This window comes from Elephantulus edwardii, unplaced genomic scaffold (genome assembly GCF_000299155.1).
Source record: "Elephantulus edwardii isolate Elephantulus edwardi_28Jun2011 unplaced genomic scaffold, EleEdw1.0 scaffold00038, whole genome shotgun sequence".
Taxonomy (NCBI): domain Eukaryota; kingdom Metazoa; phylum Chordata; class Mammalia; order Macroscelidea; family Macroscelididae; genus Elephantulus; species Elephantulus edwardii.
Window position 1 is genome coordinate 10,687,301 of NW_006399788.1, and position 23,187 is coordinate 10,710,487.

The window sequence follows — 23,187 nt, forward strand, 5'->3', positions numbered from 1 at the left end:
AAAAAAGACATGCATGAAAGTCCAAAGGGGGAAGAGGACAGGAATGGATACTGTTTGAGACTATTGTCATATCATTGAGCATTATCATCCTCTGGTTTTGTTATGCTCTCCATCACTTGCAATCACTGAGCATTTCTAGTGCTTGTCTTCCCTTTGGGCAGATCTTCAATACCCAGGACCTAGCCCTTCACTGTCTCCTTCCTGCATAGCCAGTCAACGTCAATAACTATGTAATGGGCATTAGTCTGTCAATCCTTCCCTTCCTGGCAATTTCCATGTGACTGTTCAGTTCATATGGAGCTCTAATGGTCTAGCAGATAACGAGTCGTGCTGCCAACTCAAATGCAAACTGGCTGCTCTGAAAGTTGAGAACATTCCCATGAGGTTGAATCACAACCTCTGAAAAATCTTGGTGGTTCAGCTGTGAGTTTGTTCCAACCTGATGGCAATTGGAGTGTTAGGAGTCGGACTAAGCTCATGGTGGGAAAAGTAGAAAGACATTGAAAGAGAAGACAACTCTCAATAAGGTGAATTGATACTATAACTGTACCAATGGGCTATGGCAAGGTTCTGATCTGTTGTTCATAGGGTTGCTGTGAATTGTGGTCTAGTCTATGGCACCTCACTTCACTCATCTCTTACTCTGACCTCCACAGCCAGGTAAGCTTTTCAAAAGGTGTAGAAAGGATAACTGCTTTCTCAAAGGAAATTCTCAGGGAGAAAGAGCAATGCAAAGGCTCCAGGAAGGGGGGAAAAGATGTTTTCTTTTGCCAAGAAACCTTTATCATTGATTAATGACATGCTGGGAGATACAGTCACCTTGTGAACTTCTGAAATAATATAATGTATTTAGGTTGAACTATATGGAGACCTCATCTCTCTCCACAGAAAACTTATGACATATTACTGCTCAACTTTCTCCCTGACAAAATTTAGATTCATTTTCTGGGAAACTATATCTTTTATTACTATCATTGGCTCATTTAAAAATTTCTCAGGGCTTATCTAGATGGAATTAAATTTGTAGGAGAGTAACTGGATGCCTCTTTAGATTCATAGATCAAAGCTTTTTTTCAATAAATGTCCTAAGTCATATTGGGCAAAAGAGGAAAAAGAAGCTAAAATAAGATGTTAGTGTCTTTAATAATTTCTACAGAAAATTCTGTCCAAAATAATTGTGTGCTATTGTTGTTGTGAGCCATTGAGCCAAAACTGATGCATAACTGACACTCCAACAGATTTTCAGAGGCAGTAAATCACATGAAAGATAATTGTCCATCCTCCCGTGGGGCAACTGGTGGATTAGAACCGTGTGCCTTTGGGAATGCAGCACACCTTCTTATCACTATGCCACCAGAGCTACTGTACTTATTGTAGAGAAGATAGTCTCTTTAATATCTTCCATTTTATTGTAGTTGTTGTCGTCACATGCCAGCCAGTCATCTGCAACTCATAACGACCCTATATACAACAGCCCTAAACCCTGCTCTGTCCTGTGCCAATCGCACTGTCTCTGACACACCTACCGCCAGTATCCCAGTGATTGACTCAATCCATCTCATTGAGGGTCTTCCTCTCCTGCACTGTCCCTCCACCCTCCCATGCATGATGTCCCTGTCCAAGGACTGGTTCCTCCTGGCAACATATCCAAAGTAGAGATGATATTAAAATAACAACAATGATTCTTTCTCCTTGAATAAAAAGATTTTGTATTTAAATCATAATTTTTAATTTACAAAAATGTTTTCACACCTATTACATTTTATATTAAAAGTATTAACCTTATTTTATAGAAAATTGAAATGGTGGCATATTCCATAGGGAGTTGCACTGCTAAATCAAAAGGCCACATTTCTCTGGTTTAAACTCATCGGCAGCTCCTTAGGAGGAAGATGGCACAAGAAGAGACTTCTAGAAGACAGGCACCATCAGGTTCTGTAATATTCTTTCTTGAGCTCTGGTGGCCTAGTGACAAGAAGCTGTGCTGCAGTCCTGAAGTCACGCCATTCTAGACCACCAGCTTCTCTGCAGAAGGATGGACAATCTCCTCCCATGTTATTAACTGTCTCTGAAAACCCGCTGGAGGGTCAATTATGGGTTGGTTCTGACTTGAAAATACACAACAACAGTAATCTCTGTTAATGGAGCTCTGGTGGTCTAGTGGTAAGAAACTGCAGTGAATTCCAAAAGGCATGAGGCTTGAATCTTCCTGCTGCTCCACAGGAGAAAGAAGGGCAATCTCCTGCCCTGAGATTACCTGCCTCTGGAAATTCACTGGACAGTTAGCCATCAGTCAGTTTTGATTGAACAGCACACAACAACCATCTCAGTTAATGTTAGCTATAGGGTTGCTATGAATCACAGGCGACTCGACGGCACATAACAACAACAACAACAACATATATGTCTCCTCTTCTGCCTTCCTTACCCTCAGTGTAAATCTAGCCTAAAATGTTCAATCGAAGTTCTGACTCAAATGCAATGGGATGATAATATGACTTCTTTTCCAAATGAAGCATGGTAGCCTCCTTAATGGTGGGAATGCTAAACAAAATATCTGTGGTTGGAAAACTCCAGTCACTCTATTGAAAAAATGAAGCAGTCTCCTCTCAGTAAGATTTATAACCTCCAAAACTCAGTGAAATGTCTCCAATGGTCAGAATCCACTGAAAGACGTTGGGTTTGTTATGTTGGTGAGACCTAGTTTCCAAAGTCTAACCATTTTTCAGAGACAAGGCCAACACCACACTCCATAAATTAATGCATGAATAAAACATATTCTATCATCTACATTATATTCTTGCCACCACCTTCTTGTTGTCTGCTGTCATTTGCCGGAGAGTTGGGGCGAGTTTCAGAGGCAGTAAAGTGCATGGGATGAGACTGTCCATCCTTTTCCTAGAGTCACTCCATTACACTTTGCCAAATACTATTGCTTTGTCTTTTAATTGTTCTTTGCCTCTCCAAGTAAATTTGAATTCCCCTGCTTCTCCATGGGCATGAAAGATAACTTTGATTCTGTAATATGTGTTCATAATCTCAGAGAATGTTAGCTATAGGCATCTGTTCTTCTGCTTTCTCTGCCCTTAATGCAAGTCCAATTTACCACGAGCTCATTTTCCAGTTGATTGCACCTATCCTCTAGAAGCACACTAGAATGTAAATCCTATCCTTTCTGACAGTGCTTTGGGATTCCCATGAGCCTCAAATAGATCTATGTATGTATATCTTTTCCTCTGGTATTTTTTCCTTTTTAAAGCTAAAAAAATATGCTTTCAAGAGCTCAAGGATTAAAGGAATGGAAGAGCATAGTTTTAACCAAAAAAATCAATGGCTACTAAAAATAACCCACATGAAAGTCCCTGAGTGAAGCATTTCTAATCTGAGACACGTTTTAGGCAGCTCTTGGAGTCTTGACTCTAATAGACCAGAGAGATAATTCTCAAAGTGAAAAAGTGTTTTCTTTTAAACAATGACACAGTTTATACTATATGATAATACTAACATTTATTTCTTTGCTCAGGTTGGTATATCTTGAGATTTCTATAAAGCTATATTCATTGATGATGGAAGACTCAGGGAGAAACTTCAATGGTGAAATGGTTGACAGGAGTTTTCGGTGGATTAGTGGTAAGGAGTTGTACTGACAATCCAGACACAAGATTCAAATCCCCCAGCTGCTTAATGGGGAAAAGAAACAGACCATCTCCTCCTGTGCCATTTACCTCTGAAACCCACTGGAGGGTCAGCAATGAGTCAGTTCCAACTTGAGAGCACATAGCAATAAGATGGTTTGTGAAATAGAATTATTTTGGGGTTTTATAGTTATCTCCAGATACTGTGAACTTACAAGGAGGAAAGAGAATTTTCCACCACAAATACTTATAGATTTTTAGAGCATCAGGTTGTTGCCTTTCTTGATCATATTCCTGGTTTTCAAACTGTACAGAATCTTGCATCAATAAGACTACAGATTCACACAACCTTCATTTCAACCTACACATTTTTCTATCCTTATTAACTTTTTTTTTTACGGTCTTAGACTACTTATATATTCCTGTCACTGTAAAAAGAGAAGGGTGATGTGGGAGTGACATATCTGACCTTTACCAACTTCACAGGGGAAACTATGCCTGCCCATAGCATCAGTAATACAAAATCAATTCACATGAGGTCTGACATGTCCCCCCACGCTCCCATGCCTCCTTCTACTCATCTCAACACCAATCTTAGCTGGTTGGCTGAGTCCAAAATCTAATGTGATAGCTCACAGACCACACAGAACCATACTGGGGAAGCTAAAAGGTTATAATTCAGACTACAGGCAAAATGCAATCGGATAGCTCCCAAAATGTGCATGCAGGCACCTCAGCCTAGAGCCTTGTGGCTCTAAGTGTTCCCAACTTCTTAGTCCTGCCAATAATGGATTTCCTTCTTCCAACCCCACCATTGTCTAACAGAGTTCTCAGCCCTGACAATATTGGCTTCCCACCACACTCCCAGAGTCCCATCTGACAATAGTTTTCCAATTCAGACATCGCTGCTGCTGCCTTCCCAAAGTATGTCGTACATTTCACCAGGTTGGAGGAGGTTTCTCTTCTCTGGTTGGGCAAAGAATTCCATCTCTTCTGGTAGGGGAAGAATTCCTGTCGCTGCAGCTAGAGCTCTTTAATTTATTGGGGAGACTAGCTAATCACCTTGTAGATTGTCGAAATTGGCCAGTCTCCTTGAGCATTCCAACCTTTAAGGAGGTTACCATGCTCCTTGTGTATAGGCCAATATCCCTCGTTCACATAGTCCCACCCATTCGCTTGGCAACATCAAATAAAGGCTAGGAAAGTCATATTGAAAGATAAACCCCATAGTCAATGTCCCTAGAAGATCCCTATTGGTACAGCAATCAAGCACTTAGCTACCAGTAATCAAAAGTTCAATACATTGGCTACCCCCTCAGGAGATGTATTTAGCCGCCTCTTTATGTGCAAGTTTATAGCTTTGGAAACCTTAAAGGCAGTTCCACTCCATTCTCATGGCCTAGTGGCTAACACAGAAGCATAAAGTTTAAATTCATCAGCTGCTTCTTGGGAGAAAGATGGAAAATCTTCTCCCATGTGATTAATTGCCTCTGAAAACCCACTGGAGGGTTCCTTATGAGTTAGTTTTGACCCAACAGTACATAACAGCAACAACAAAGTCTCTATGAGTTGGAATTGGAGTCTGTTTTTGTTTGTTTGTTTAAAGTCCCTGGGCTATGCAAAGGGTTAGCATGTTTGGCTGATCCTAGAGCAGATAGAGGTTCAAATCCACAAAGAGATACCTTGGGGAAAACAACTAAAGATCTAATTTTAAAAAATCAGTAACTGAAAACCCATTGAGTGAGCACAGTTCTAATCTGATGTTAATGGTTGCCATGATTTCAAGTGGACTCCACAACAGGTGGTTGGTTAAGCCTCTCCAACAATGCTTCAAAATCCATCTACTCTCTCTAAAGCATCTGCTTAACTCATCCCTTCCACCATTAACACCTATTTTCTACCTCGCTAAGAAAACAGAAATCCTTAAGTAGGTAATCTTTCATTTAATCTGATCTCATTAACTCCTTAACTGTGGCCATTGCTTCCACCTTTTCATTTCATTCTTGTTATGCTGAGGAAGCTTCCTCAATTTTGTCTGAGACCCACTCACATTCCATGTTTTATCTCCTACTTTGGAAAACACACTTTTGATCAAATATCCTTAAATATCTCTCCACTGGCTTTTTCTTATCAGTTATGAGAAAAACATGTGCAAGCAGTCAGGAAATAAGAAGACACAATGCAGTGGGAAAATCTGCAGTTAGAAACCTTTCCAAATTATTGAGAAGTGATGTTAGTTTGAGGACGAAGGTGCATCTGATTCAGGCCATGGTCTTTCTGATTACTAGCTATGCATCTGAGACCTGGACAGTAAATAAGATGATCAAAAAAAGAATTGATGCCTTTGAGCTGTGGTGTTGGAGAAGAGCACCAAACATTCCATGGGCGGCCAAGTAAATGAACAGATATATCTTGGAGAGGGTACAGCCAGAGTGTTCTTTGGAGACAAGCACAATGAGGCTTCGCCTAACGTACTTTGGATATATTGTGAGGAGGTGCTATTCCTTGGAGAAGGACATGATGTTGGGAAGGGTTAAGGGTTGGCGAAGGAGAGGAGGCCCTCAACCAGGTGGATTGGCAGGGTGACTGCTGCAAAGGGCACTTATGTGTCAGGAAATGTGAGAATGGTGCAGGACATGACTGGTTTCAGTTTTTTTGTTCATAGGGTCATGATGAGGCATACTCAACTCGATGTCACCTAACAACAACAACAACAACAACATCACACAATTGAAAACAGAATAAATTGTAAGCTCTGTAACCATATAGCTGTATGATACCTAGACTACTTATGTATGGCTATACCAATCAGGTACGTCACTACCACAAACACAAAACTGGACACAACATTTTCTTTTCCTTTCATCCCAATTCCCCATCAAGCTGGCTCTTTTAAAAAAATTTTTTTATACTGGTTTATTTACAAAGTTAGTGTATATAGTTTTTCACACCGGATCTTTTCTATATCCGTAACCACCCCATCTCCACCCATCAAATTGTGTGACCTTATGACTAACACATCCCACCCATCCTCACTCCTCTGCTCCCACCCTCCCCCCACCTTGGATCCTCATACTTATTCTCCAATAATTGTTTTGTGCAGTATTTGTTCTTTTGTGACTGAGTTGGTTCACTAAGCATAATGCTCACCAGTCTCTCCCAAAATAGGCAGTAATTTACAAAATCATTGCTCCTGCTTGCTGCATAGTATTCTATCATGTGAATGTACCATAATTTCTCAATTCATTCGATTGTGATTGGACATTTGGGCTGTTTCCATATTCTTGCAATGATTAATAATGCTGCAATGAACATTGGTGTACAAGTCTCCATTTGTGCCTCAGTTCTCATTCTCTGAGGATATATTCCAAGCAGTGGAATAGCTGGGTCATATGGAGTTTCTACATTCAGCTTTTGGAGTAAGTTCAAAACTGCCTTCCAGAGTGGTTGTACCATTTAATAATCCCACTAACAATGTATAAGAATTCCTATCTCACCACATCCTATGCAACATTTATTGCTTGCTTGTCCTGTTAAACTTTGTCATGGCTAATAGAGTGAGATGGTACCTCATTGTGGTTTTGATTTGCATCTTTCTTATTGCCAGTGATTTTGAGCATTTCGTCATGTGTCTGTTGGCCATCAAGTATCTTCCTCTGTGAAAATTCTATGTCTTTTGCCCATTCTGTAATCATGTTATCCATCTTTTTCTTGTGGTGGCCCTATAGGATTCTGTAAACTTGATATCAAGTCATTGGTCATTGTCTGAAATGGTATTGCCAAATGTTTTTTTCCCCAATCAGTAGGTTTTCTTTTCACTCTGTTGGAAAATGTTTTTCATATGCACAGGGATTTAACGTATAGAAGGTCCCATTCATCAATTTTATCCTCTCCAGATTGAGCATTTCTGGCTGTATTTGGCAGTCTTTCTTCCACAGGCTCGCCCCTCTAAGCCTGATCCCAGTTTATTTCTCATGAATGTTGTGGTTTGGGGCTTTACTTCCAGGTCTCTGATCCACCTTGAATTTATTTTTGTGCATAGTGGGAGGTGTGGATCCTATTTCAAACTGACTCAAAGCTACTGCTACTTCTGTAATTAAATAGCAGCACTTTTATTGCTCAAGCTGGAATACTGGGGATCAGCCTTGCCTCTGCCCTTTACTAATTCTGCTAGCATATACTATCACCAAGTCTAATTGTGGCTGTTTTTTCATTTATGTAGTCTCCATAGTGGATAGGGAGTTGCACTTCCAACCCAAAGACAGGTGGCTTGAATCCACTATCTTCTCTGAGGGAGAAAGACAGGCAATCTTCTCATGAGTAACAGCTGAGGAGCAACTATGATTTGGTTCTGATTCTAGGAAATCTAATGAGATTATCTGAATAGCCTACTATAATGCCTCCAGCAGTTCTAATGTACAGTTGCATAATTGACAATATTTCTCTGCTTAATTTTAAAGTATACATAAAAGTATGATATTTACCTGCTTGTGAGGAGGAAAGTGACATCAGGATTGGAGGAAGATTCATCAACAGCCTATGATATGCAGATAACACAACCTTGTTTACAGAAATTGAGAAGGACCTGAGGCTTTTGCAGCAGAAGATCAAGGACTACAGTTTTCAGTATGAATTGAAGCTCAACATCAAGAAGATGAAGGTTTCACCACTGGGCCAATTGGGAGCACCATGATCGATGGAGAGGAGATTGAGGTTGTTAACAATTTTGGCTTGCTCTCCCCACAATCAACACTCTTGGCACCAGCAGTCAAGATATAAGATGAATTGCTCTAGGGAAAGCTACTATTAGAGACCTCTCCAAAGTGCTGAAAAACAATGTTATCAGTCTGGAGACTAAGGTGTCTGGAGACTCAGGCCAGATCTTAGCAATTACTTGCTATGCATCAAAGCATTGGACAATAACCAAAAATGACAGGAAAAAAAACCCTTGATCTCTTTGAGTTGTGGTGCTAGAAAAGAAGATTGAACATACCATGGACTGCCAAAAGAACAAATAGGTTTATCCTGGAGAAGGTGAAATCACGCTGCTCCTTGGAGGAAAAGATTTTTAACCTCTGTCTCAAATACTTTGGGCATATGGCCAAGAGAGACCAGTCCCTGGAGAAGGACATCATGCTTGGAAGGGTGGAGGGACAGCACAGGAGAGGAAGACCCCAAATGAGATGGATTGATAGTGTTACTGAGTTAATGGGGTTAGGAGTGTCAGAACAGTGAGACTGGCTCAGGATAGGACAGGGTTCAGAGTTATTGCACATAGGATCACTATGAGTCTCAGACCACTCCATGGCACATATCAACAGCAATAATTATCTAATTTATTAACAATAATTTAAGTAACAATATAAATACTAGTAATTTCATATAGTTTGGTTCCAACAGTTCCCCATAAAGAGACAATATACAAAGGACAAATAAGAAACAAAGTACTTCTCTGTTAAACAGTCTATATTCTACTCCAGTAAATGCAGTTGTTTTTCTCTCTCAGCTACCCTGAAGCATGTGACTTAGCTAGAAACCTAAACAAGGCTTCCCTTTTATTCCTTTAATGTAAAATAGCCCAAGTTTGTTTATCATAGAGCCTGATAAGGACTCTTAACATTTTCAACCTGCAGATCCCATGTATTGCTTCTTTGATGTTGGAAGTAGAGATACGATATCCATTTTTGTGTTCCAAAAAACTCACATCTCAGTAATACCAGTGCCCAAGAAGAATGAGTAGAAAGAATAGTTGCTCCTTGCAAATGGCTTTATTTCCACTAGGAAACCACAGGGGCAGTCTCCTGTGAGGTTTTGAACTACATTGCAAAGTCCAATAAGAATCATAGAAATGGTGTGACAAGTGTGAGGCCATATTCCCTGACCAGGGATAGCTGTGCCAAGGAAAAGCAGGAACTGCACTGACTAGTGGAAAAAGTGAACCTCTTACTACTAAATGTGGTTGCATTTAGAGGAGTTTATCATTGTGCTCAGCAGGAGTCATGGGATAATTCTCAAACTCTTCGAAGACTATGGCATAGGAACACTTGGAACTCCTGGAGAGAATGAAGACATTGAAAGGACTTTGAACAATCAGAAGTATCCCATTAGCTTTGTGTCACATAATATTTTTACAACTAACAACTAACAAAAGTTGTTTTTATGTGTTATCGAGTCACCTGCAACTCATAGCAACTCTATGTATTGCACCTCTGAACTCTGCCCTGTCTTGAGCCAGTCTCACTGATTAGGATTCTGAAGCTTCGTCTGACATATTTTGGGCATGTTGCAAGGATGAACTGGTCCTTGGAGAGGGACATCATGTTTGGCAGAGTGGAGGGACGGCGAAGGAGAGAAAGACCCTCGATGAGATGGATCGATTCTATAACTGAAGGGTTGGGAATGAGTGAGTTTGAGATGGCTAGGTTGGCACAGGATAGAACGGCGTTTAGAGCTCTTGTACATAGGGTTGCTATGAGTCGCAAGCGACTTGATGGCACATAACAACAACAGCAACCCATATTGACCGGGTTCCTATATCAATCCATCTCATCCGGGGTCTTCCTCTCCTGCACTGTCCTTCCACCCTTCCAAGTATGATATTCTTCTCCAATGACTGGTCCCTTTTGGCCATGTGCCCAAAGTATGTGAGACAGTTTCAAAATCCTAGCCACCAAGAAGCAACTTGGTTTCACCCTCTCCAGCACAGACCTATTTGTTTTCTTGGAAGTCCATGGTATGTTAAAAACTCTACTCCAGCATCACAATAGGAAGCCATCCTTTCTTCTTCTGTCATCCTTAGTCATTATCCAGCTCTGTGATGCATAGCAAGTAATTGTGAAGACCATGTGGATCAGGCTCACCTTAGTCTCTAGATTGACATTGTTGCTTCTCAGTACACTGGAGAGGTCCCTGACAGCAGATTTTTCCCACTACATTTCATCATTTTTATTTTCTGACTATTGGTCCCAAGAGTGTTAATTGTGGAGTTGAGCAAGCTGTACTGTTAACAACCTCAATCTCTTCTCCATATATCTTGGTACTCTCAATTGGCTGAGTGATGAGAATCTTTATCTTCTTGATGTTGAGCTTCAATCTATATTGAATACTACAGTCCCTGACCTTCTGAAGCAAGTGCTTCAGGTCATCCTCAGTTTCAGCAATGTTATGTTATCTGCATAATGTAGGTCATTGATGAGTCTTCCTCCAATCATTAAGACACATTCCTCCTCATAAAGGCCAGCTTCCTGAATTATCTGTTCTTCATACAGATTGAAAAGGTAGGGAGACAGGATGCACCCCTGACACACTCCTTTCCTGACTTTTTTAAAGTAATTTCTTTATTTTAATTATAATTTTAATGAAAGTTTACAGAAAAGTTAGATTTTCATTCATTCACTGTTTCACATTTTTAACCCACCTTATTTCCTTCCCCTTCCCCAGTTTACATTTTTTGGTTTGTTTTTTAAAAATATTCATTCATTGCTGTACAATTACCTCCCTCCCCCACTCCTGGTCCTCTTTGTAATGCACCTCTTATTCTGGACTATTGTCTTATATATAACGCCTAATTATATATTCCTTTTAAACAGTTCTTTTCTTCATCTGTTCCAGTGCAATATTAATAATCTATCCACTCTTATCTTATTCTCCTCCCAAACCCTCATGGCAGATCTGCTTTATACCCTAAAGAAACCATAACTGCCATCCAAATAGACATATGTATATCCATGTTTATTGCTGCATTATTTACAGTAGCAAAGAGATAGAAGCAATGTAAGTGCCCATCAACAAACGAATGAATAGAAAAACTATGGCATAGGGGTGAGGGAAATTGAAAGCATTTGTTCAAATTTGTATTAGACTTTCATAAATAAACTAGTGGGGGGGAAATTTTAAAAAAAAAGCACTTAACCCCTAAAAAAAAAGAAATAAAAACTCTGGTATATTCATGCAGTGGAATCCTTTCCTGATTTTGAACCATCCAGTGTTTCCTTGTTCTGTTCTGGGGACTACTTCCTGGTCCAAGTTTCACATAAGCACAATCAACTATTCAATTCTAGTGCTCTCAAAAATATATTAATATTTTGAACAATAGTAGGGGATATGTTCTAAGTTACACCAGCTCAGAAAGATCTTATCTTCTACTTAATTTACTTATACTGCTTAAAGCTTTGAGCTCAACAATGAATAAGGATAACAGAAGAATAATTGATGTCTTTGAGTTGTGGTGTTGGAGAAGAGGACTTAAAAACCCATGGGCTGCCAAAAGGGCAAAGAGATATGTCTTGGAGAAAGTGCAATCACAGTGCTCCTTTAAAGACAAGGATGGCAATGCTTTGCCTCACATACTTTGGGAATATTGTTAGGAGGAGGTCTTCTTTGGAGGGGAATATGCTTGGAAATGTGGAGGGCCAACAAAAGATAAGAAGATCCTCAATGAGATGGATTCACACAGTGACTATGACTACAGCAATGGCCTTAAATGTGTTGGAGATGGTGAAGATGGCACAGGATAGGTCAGAGTTCAGATCATTGTTCATAGGATTGTACTTACCAGGGCTCCAAAATGAGTACTTGTTCACAAGTCTGTTGGGTAACACTGCACACCTGGATAAATGTATTGTTGCATAGCCTCGGAATGACTTCCATTCTCTCTCCCCTTTTGCTCACTTCCTTTTTGGAAAGCATCTCAGAGCCTCATATTAAGCTGTGATTAGGAGATGCACAGCAGATACACTGTAGACCCAGATAAACCTCAGTTCTACAGTGAAACCTTCCTAGGCCCAAAGTTTTTGTTGTTGTTGTTGTATACCATAGAGTCAGAACTGACCCATAACTGACTCTATGGCAGTTTTTTAGAGGCTGTTTGCCCATCCTCCTGCAGTGGCCTCGAACCACATGACTTCAGGATTGCTGGACAACTTCTTACCACAAGGCCACCAGAGCTCCCTAGAGGCCCAAAGTGGAAATCTTAATATATTGATAATGGGAAGTTGGTAAAAGTCTATAAGTCTTTTTTCATGTTGGTTCCAAGGAGCTCACATTCAAATTTATGGTACAAGTATAGCCATTCTGCTGAGTTTTATGGCTCATGGGTTATGTTCTTTTTTTAATGGAATCATGATTTTCATTTTTAATCTGAATATTCTCAATATCATTTTTCAGCAGAGTCTGTGGGTCTTAAGGGGTTTTTTTTTTCTGTTTTGTAACAACATGTGTCCTTTTGCCAAAATCTTTGTGAGTATAGCCATCGGTACTATAGGATTCTAGTCTGTTCATTCAATTCATTTATTCATCCATTTCTTTATTCCATAAAGTACATTCTATCCCTTTCACCTATAAATAACTTAAGAAAAAACTGTTACATATATCTACATGTATTGTTGTTGTTGTTATGTACTGTAAAATTGAAACCAACCCACAGCTGACCCTCCAGCAGGTTTTCCGAGGCAGTTAATCGCACTGGAAGAGATTGCTCATCCTTCTCCCATGTAGCAGGTGGTGGATTCGAACAGCGTGCCTCCAGGATTGCAGTACAGCTTCTCATCAGTAGGCCACCAGAGCTCTAGGGAAAGTAGACTAGCAAACCAAAACTATCATTCAAAACTCACTATCACTGAACTTATTCCAATTTATAGAAAACCCTCCATGTAAGATAGAGTATAACTTCCCCAAAAGGTTTCCAAGGCTGTAAAGCTTAATGGGAAAAGATTGCCTCCAAGGACTGGCCCCTCCTGACAATATGCCCAAAGTACGTGAGAAGAAGTTTTACCATTAGAAGGTTAACAATAATTCTATAAATAAGCATTAACGGAAATTAAGCACATTAGGAAAAAGATGAACTGATAACTATTTTCAATGCCAACGTGAAAAGAAGATCTTATGAGCATATTTTAAATTATTTTATTAAATAAGTTTTCTTCACTTTATTCTAATCCAGACACATAACTACATAATGCAGCTTGTGAATCACACTGTGCACATAGAGAATGAGAAAAAAAAAAACACCAAAAAACTGCTTTGCCAAATTAGCAAAGTGTGTGCATGCAAAGAAATTCACAAATTACAGTGATTATTCTGAACATCTGACTCCAGAAAAAATCATATCCAAGTAATAGACACAGCGGAAGATGAAAATCCAAGAGCAAATTCTAATGAATCTCCCTGTAAACTGTAGACTGAATCTGTCTAAATTCCATTCCTGTTGCCACTATCCTTCTCTAAATAATCACACAATGACCTTGACTTTGCAAAAAAAAAAATTTTTTTTTAATGACCACATAATTGAGCTCCTTTCTTTCTTCTGTGTTTTTTACAATTCCTTCTTCATTGGGCTATCTTTCTTTATTTTTTTGTTTTTACAATTCAGAGAGAACACAGAGGGAATTTTGAAATATAAATGATATAATATTACTGCACTAGCTAAAATACTGCCGTGCTCTCCTACTGTTAACATTAAAACCCAGGCTACTTACCACAACATATAATGCTCTGTAACATTAAGGTTTTACTCACTCTTCTAGACATGCTTTAAAATAACCACTCCTTCTGTGTTTCATGTGTTAACTAAATGACTACATTCATTTGTCTAAACTTGCAGAAATTTATAAATAAAAAGGATGAATTTCCTATAGTTGTTATACTTTAATTTACAGAATAAAAACATTCTTCTAAATGGCAATAGAAAAATGGAATTTTTTTTTATTTTTAAAAGCCACCTAAAATAACAGCAAAATCTGAGAGGTTCTCAGAAAGCAACTTCAACATATGACTGTGAACTGCCCTCTATTGTGTTATATAACCTCATACATAACTGTACATATTTTATTTTGTATTTGTTTTCTTACTAGAGAAATCTTTTATTTGGGATGACAATATATAAACCTGGAAAAACTCCATTTTTATACCACTCTTGCAGCTAAACTAAAAATTCAGCTCTCTGCCATCTAATTCTTTCTGATTCACAGTGGGAGTTTCTGAGAGTGTTTCTGTAAATCTTAATAGGAGGAAATTGTCCAGTTTCCTTAAGGTTAGCAAGTCACCACATTGCACATTCTGCTGACAGGTTACTTTTCCCTGACGGTTTGTTGTAGTTGCTGTTCGGTGCCTCAAGTCGACTATGACTCACAGTGACCCTATGAACAGCAGGTTGGAGCGTTGTCCTAGCCTGTACGGTCTTCACTATCTCTATCTTTCTCAGACTCGTCGGTAACTGTCACTGTGACAATCCATCTTAGAGGCAAGGATGGTGAAACTTTATCTCACATATTTCAGGCATCTTATCGAGAGAGGCCAGTCCTCAGGAAAAAAAAAACATCATGCTGGGAAAAGTCAGAGAAAGAGAGGATTGCCCTTGCAGCTAAAGCCTGTCAATTAGATGTGAACACAAATTGTTGGGCAGGAGCTCACAGAGAGCCCTTCTGGTCTTCTGCACCTCACAAGTGTAGGGTAGCCAGACACAGCAGCTAAAGCTCCAGAGCTATTTTAAAACACTGAAAGAAAATAATCAAGAATCACCGAGACTTCAACCTTGACATTTGGAGTCTTTGAAATATTAGCCGCTGCTTACATCTGAGCTTTAATACAAGAGGTTGAATCCTGATATAATAGGTTAAATAATAGTGTTTAAAACACTGGAGAAAATTCTCTCTTAGGCAGTGAGACTGATTCCAACTAAATACAGCTGTTGGTATATGTTGCTAAGTCAGAAATGACTCGTAGTTCACCATCCAGTAAGTTTCCAGAGGTTGTAAATTACACAGGAGGAATTTGCCTTCTTGACCCTGCTGAGCAGCTGGTGAATTCAAATGGCCTGACTTCGAGTTGGCAGCACAACTCCTTATCACTAAGCTATCAGAGCCCAATAAATATGAATATTTTATTAAATATGCAACAGTGTTTGAATGTATCATAACAAACTATAGCTAACATTGAAAAGAATGGGAATCCCAGGACACTTAATTGTCCTTATTAAAAGATCTGATATATGAATGGAGCAAGGGAACACTATATTACTTAAAATTGGGAAGGGTGTACATCATGGAAATATCCTTTCTCCATGCCTATTCAATCTGTATGCTGAGCAAATAATTAATGAACTGGACTCTATGAAGAGGAATGTGGCATCAGGATTGGAAACTCATCAGCATGTGTTTTGTAGATGAAACAACCTTTCTTGCTGCAAATGAGAAGGGCTTAAAATACTTGCTGCAGAAGATCAGAACTATAGCCTTTGGTATGGATTACATACCAAACATACATCAACATCAAGAAAATTAAAGTCTTTACCATGGGTTCAATAGACAACATCATGATAGATTGAAAAAGATTAACACAGTCAATAATTCCATCTTCCTTGGTTCAGCAATAAACATGTCTGGCACAAGCAGTCAGGTGATGGGGAGATGTATTGCATTGGATAAGCCCACTGGCAGGGACTGTCCAACATACTTAAGAGAAATGATGTTAACTTTAAGACTATGGTGTGCATGATTCAAGCCATCATCTTTTCAATCACTTGCTACACATCTGAGAGCTGAATAGTGAATAAAGATGACAGAAGAAAACATATGTCTTTGCGTTGTGGTGCTGAGTAAAGTACTGAGTAGCCCCTGGACTGCCAAACAAACAAATAGATATCTCTTAGGAAGAGTGCAGCCAAAGGTGTCCTTGGAAGCAAAGACAGGATTCAGATCTGCTGTTCCTAGGGTTGCTGTGAGTCATACTCAACTCGACAGTACTTTACAACAATATGGTACCAGTAATATCATTACTGATATCAGATGGATTTTGGCTGAAAGCAGAGAATATAGAAGAATGTCTATTTGTGCTTTATTGTGTGAATTATAACAAATTATGGCTAACATTGAGAAAGATGGGAATCCCAGAACATTTAATTGTGCTCATGCAAAACCAGTCTATACCAAGAAGCTTTTGACAGAACAAAATAAAGGAACCCTGCATGGTTTAAAGTCAAGAAAGATGTGTGGCCATGCTGTATCCATTCTCCATATCTATTCAATCTGTATGGAAAGACAATCCTTCAACAGGCTGGATTATATGTAAAAGATTATGGCATCAGGATTGGCGGAAGACTCATCAACAACCTGTATCATGCAGATGGCACAACCTTGTTTGCTGAAAGTAAAGAAGACTTGAAGCACTCACTGCAGAAGATCAAAGACTATAGTCTTCAATATTGATTACCTCATAACATCAAGAAGACAAAAATTCTCTGCTTGGCCAGTAGGCAACATCATGATGGAGAAAAGATTGAATTGAATTTCATCTTTCTTGGAGCCACAATTAACACCCTTAATTCCAGAAATCATGAAATCAAAGAATATATTGCATTAGTTACATCTGTTGCCAAGGACCTCTCCGAATTGATACGTAGCAATGATGTCAGTTTAAAGACTAAGCTGCACCTGATCCAAGTGATGTTTTTTCAACTATTATACATCTAAAAGTTGAACAATGACTAAATATGACAGAAGACTTGTTGTGTTTTGAGTTGTGGTGTTTGAGAAGAGTATGGACTATACCATGAACTGCCAACAGAACAAACACACATATGTTTTGGAGAAAATGCAACCAGGGTGCTCCTTAGAGGTGAGGATGGTGAAGCTTTTTCTCATGTATTTTGGCATGTTGTTTGGAGAGCCCAGTCCTTGGAAAAGGACATCCTGCTTGGAAAGATGAGAGTCAGCAAAAGAGAGGAAGACTCTCGACAAAATAGAATGATACAGTGACTATAACAATGGACTCAGGTATATCAGAGATGGTGAGGGTGGCACAAGATAGGACAAGGTTGAGATCCACTATTCATAGGGTCACTACGAGTCATTGACAACTCAATGGCAACCAACAACAACATGAATATATCACATAAAATATACATATTTATGTATAAAATTGTAGAATTAATAAATACACGAAGTCTTAAATGAATGGAGAGATAGTCTGAGATTATGGTTGAGAAGAAGTGATATTATAACCACTGAAATTTCTAAATCAAATCAATTCCAATCAAAATGCCAGTAAGATTATTCATAAAATGTTATGACACTCAAATTCCTGTTAAGAAATTAGTCAGACAAATAAACAAAAAAATCCAAGATAGTATTAAACAATGGGAACAGAACTGGATTAGCCAGTTTCAAGATGAGATCTTAATATACAGCTTTATGTGCGCAAATAAACAAATGTATTGAAAAACTGGAGTAAATAATCTAGAAACCAAATATTGTTTCGATTTTCTATTTGGAAAAATATATTAGACTCCTTCCTCTATTATTATTATTATTATTATTATTTAATCACATGGGTTTAAAAGTTAATAAAAATATAGGGAAACAGGAAATTTTCTACTTTGCCAGTACAATGCTAACTGACACAACCACTCTAGTGAATATTTTAGGAATATTTAGTCAAGTAGAAAATTCTGTAAAAATAACTGAAAATACTTGTACTATAAGTGCAGTTCTAAAGCTAAAAGGGGTTACTGTGGAGAAAATTAATCACAAGAAATAGGATATTTGCAAAAAGAGAAAGGGCCATAGGGGGACACCAATACCTGACCTTTGCCAGCTTCACAATGAGAAACTGTCCCCATCAACAACATCAACAATACAGAACCAATTCCCATGAAATTAGACATGCCCTTCATGCTCCCACACCTCTAGTGTGAGTTCTCATCAAACACAATCTTACTACTTCACTAGGTCCAAAATCCAACATGATAGCACACAGACTACACAGAACTATACTGGGAAAGTCAAAAGCAGTTTGACAGCCACATATAATCACTCAATCAAGACAGCTTCTGAATAGTGCTGTCAAGTGTCTTGGCCTTGCACCTCAAGGCTTTAGGCCAGTGCTACAAATTTCCCAGTCCTGCCAAATACAACTCCCTCCCCTACTCAAGTTACCTAAAAAACTTGGGCAAAGCTTCCAAGTTCTGGTTATGTGAGGCAGCAATCCCAAGGTCTGCTCTGCCTCACTTTATTCTCTGGTTCTTTGTTGTACCTGCCATGGTGGCTGGTCCTGTAGACCCTTGTCTGACTGGCACAAGAATCTCTAACCTTAAAGGACATGTTGCATTCTCTTGCTTCTCCTTTGCTGGTGGTGAGGTTCTTAAATTCTGCTGCTGGGTTTCTCAATTTAGGGTGAGACTAGCCAATCCTTTATGGATAGGCTAACATGTCCTATTCCCACCCAGCCACATGGCAAAGTAAAAAAAAAAATAAGGGTTATTGCTGTTGTTGTTGTTGTTGTTGTTGTTAAGTGCCATCATGTCACAGGCAACTCATAGCTACCCTTTGAATGAAAGTCCTTGACACTTGCATGACTTTTATCCTTTCTCCAGGTTGACAGGGTTTCCAGAGGCAAGCTATTTATGGAAGTGGATGCCACTCCTGCTTCCAAGCTTGTTTTAACCAGGGAGCACCACCAAACACTGTCCACCATGGGCAACCATTATTGCATTTGACACATCAGTGTCACAATGTTCAGCTTCACAGTGACCACAAGTTACCTCTGTAAAAGACAGGATAGACGTGTCCAAAAAAGGTTTCTAAGGCTGTAGTCTGTATCTTTCTGGAGGGAGCCTGTCACAACTTTCTTCTGTGTATAAGGGTTAAAGGGCTCTGTTGGCTTAGTGTTCAGTTGCTAACTGGCATTCTCCTTCCTTAAAATACACAGCTTCATGGAAGGTGGTATGGCACTTTCTCAAAAGGTTGGAAAGAGAAATACCATTTGAACAAGCAATTCCACTACTAGGAATATATCCTAAAGAAACCAGAGCTGCCACCCAAACAGATGTATACACACCCATGTTTATTGCGGCTTTGTTCACAATAGCAGAAAGATGGAAGCAACTCAAGCGCCCATCAACAAATGAATGGATAGAAAAACTATGGTACTTTCAGACAATGGAATACTACACAGCACTGAAAACCAAAGAACTCATTTCAATGTTCATTAAGTCGTACATCAGTGGTCTTTCTATTTGTTCTACTGAAGTGACTTGGAGTTACTGTGATGAAGAACAACTGTGCTTTAGGTTTGTAAAAATCATAATTGGCTACCCACCTTGGGCAGTGTTTGGTGAAGGTACCAGATTGATTCAGGTTTGGAAGCAGGAGTGGCAATCACTTTCTAAACCACATGCCTCTGGAAACTCTATGAATTATATGAACTTGGAGAAATGGCAATAGTTATAGAAAGGCTTCGAGCCTTTTGTTTAAAAGCAGGAGTGGCATCCACTTCACAGTTATAGAAAGGCTTCAGGTCTTTTGTTCATAGGGTCGCTATGAGTCATGCCCGACTGGACAGCAACCAACACTTAACAACATGTTGGAGACAGTGAGATTGGCTCAGTACAGGACAGAATTTAGAGCTATTGTACATAGGATCACTATGAGTCACAGGCAACTCGATGGCACCTAACAACAACAACGATACAGGTAGAAAATTATCTCCCCCACCCCCTAAGCCCCACTGATTCTGATGACTATCCATGGGGTTTCTCAGACTAAATCTTAACAGGACAGTTCCTTGGCTCATCTTTCTCCCATGGAGGTGCTAGAAGATTCGAACCGCTGACCACAGTCCAACATTCAATAAACTATGCTACCAAGACTTCTCTAGCAGATGACAGTACAACATAAACATAACATTCATATGCACTGAAACAAAAAAAAAAAACAACCCAAGTGACTCACTTTAGTATTGTACTGCTTGCTTTATTTGTCTGATCTGGAGCCAAATCCACAACATCTCAAAGATATGTATGTATATAATTTTTTTAAATTGTTTATCTGTAATAATATTAAAAGATTTCTATTTATTCTACTCTATAGATTATATCATTATTATATTCTATTACTCTATTTGACCCAGATTTAGCCAGTAAAAGCCACTTTGAGCTAGTGTTAATGTCTTTCAGAATACTTTGCATTTTTTTAGTACTTCTTTACTTTTTGACACTATATTATATTCTTTTTTTCTGTGATAGAGTTGGCCAATCCTCCAAGAAATATTGATTGCTCTTATTGAAGTTGTTGTTGTGTACTATAGAGTCAGAACTGACCCATAGCTGACCCTCAAGTGGGTTTTCAGAGGCAATCAATCACACAGGAGAAGACTGCTCGTTCTTCTGAGGAGCAGCTGGTGGATTTGAACCACATGCCTTTGGGATTGCAGCACAGCTCCTTGCCACTAGACAATACTCCCTTGGAGAATTGTATTTTAAAATGTAGATCTGTATGCTGGTGCATAAACACCATTTTAGTAAGAAAATACAAAAGCAAATTAACTATCATATAGTTGAGTATACAACAGCATATATATAAGGCATGAACTAGATCTACTAATAGTAATCTGTATCTTACAGTAGAATGTTGCCAAATAATATAAGCACTATATGTTCGTTCTTGCAAACATTTTAAATCCATAAAATGATAGCGTATATAATTTTTAAATACCTATGCAGTGAAAAAGAGAAAACAGCCTCTGACACCATTGAATGTAAAAATCTCACAGAATATACGATTAGACAAAGCCATTTCTCATTTTAATGGAGTAAAACAAAAGTAAGACTATAATTATGTTTAAACACTACCAAAAAAAATCTGTGTTGGCAAAACCGTAAAAATTATCAAATCTTGACTAATGTAATTTAGTGTTGTTTTGTTTCTGTCCTTCTGTTGTTGTTGTTGTTATGTGACATTAAGTTGTCTGTGACTGATAGTGACCCTATATACAATAGCTCTGAAGCCTGCCTTGTCCTGAAGTGAAATTTATTAAGACAACTACTCACAGAATTATTCCCACTTCCAGATGGGATCAAAACCAGAGACCAGTCTTGCTTTTTTAGCACCTCTCTAAAATTATGAAACACAGCGTAAACATGATAATAAATCCTCTTTAGCCCTGGTTGTGCAATGAGTAAAAGTACTGGTCTGTTAACCAAAAGGTTTATGGTCAAACCTACCAGGAACTATTAAGAGAAAAATCAGGAAATCTGCTTCTAAAAAAAATTATATATATATGATAAGAATCTAATCAACAATAGTGGGGTTTTGTTGTTATTGGCACAATCTCGTAAGGACACCTCATAGTTCCCTATGTTATGCATTCAATTATAAGTCTTTAGAAGGAAGGCATTGACAGTAGTAAAACTACTAAAAAGGGGGTGGGGAGAAATTTAATAAAACTTTATTAACCTAACCAAACTATAAGATAGTATTTATATATGAAGAGAGAGAAAAAGAGGGAAAATGTCTAAAAATAGACAAAATAGAGACTTTAACTCTATTTCAATGTTTTATTTGAAAATAAAGAAATCTAAAAGATGTATGGCAAAATACATTTCCCATTTCTGTGGCAGGAAAACAGTAATCTGTTTTTTTTAATTTCTTTATATGATTTAAATGTATCATTACAGGCAGTCCCCAGATTATGACTTAACTGGTCCTTGGGAGTGAAGGGATGATGATAGGAAGGGGTGAAACCACAGGGTTGCACAGTTTGGTGGGTGGAGGGAGGGGGTAAAGGAAATGGAAAGGATATGGGTGAAAAGACAGGGTGATGATGATCAAGGTCCAATGGTGATTAATTTTATAAAACATAATGCATGAGAATGATTATATGAAACACAATATGAATGAAGAATAGAGTGAACAAAATGTATACAGGTGTGGTAAGCAAATTAAGAAAAAAGAAAAAAAGGAGTAGGTAAGTTGGCCCAGGTTCATAAATATTTAATTTAGCCTTCTTTTATTTAGTGCAAAAAAGTTTTTCTGGGGTTCACAAGCTACCTGTGCAACAAGTAAAGGTGACAGATGAGGAATTTGTTTTAAGCAACCATTGGTTCAATTCTTTCAGAATGAAGGTAGATTTACATCATCACATTAAAGCGCAAGTAAGAGCTATCCATAAGGCACATATTCAGAATTCAGGGAACATCTTTAAATAAAAATTTAAATACATATGTATGTGAAACAAAATAAAAGTGAGAGTCTTTCTCAATCATACACTCAATAGAAAATCAGTCTTTTCAGTATTTGCATTTAATGCACACCCCTCTAGACAGCAGTGAGAGGGGTACAATGGAGACAATACATCTATTGGTTTCAGTGTTTTGTCCTTGCGCTTTTAGTTTTCCATGTACTTATTTTTCTCACTAGAAGACCCTGCCCTTGATTACTGAAATAGTTACTTGATTTTCTTTTCTTTTCCAGTTCACTTCAATCATGTTGTTATTCTTTTTCTTAGGTGTCATGGTGTCAGTTCCAGCTCACAGTAACCCTATATGCAACAGAACAAAATGCTGTCCTATCCTGGGCCATATTGCAGCCACTCTATTTATGAAGAACTCTCTCAGTATTTCTCAAGCTAAAAGAACAAATCCCAGTCTCAACTCTTAATATTGAGAGATGCTATGGACAAAATCTTGAATGATCCAGAAAGCATCAAAAGAAGATAGAGGGAATACAAAGAGTCATTGTATCCAAAAAGAGTTGGACAACATTGAAATATTACAAGAAGT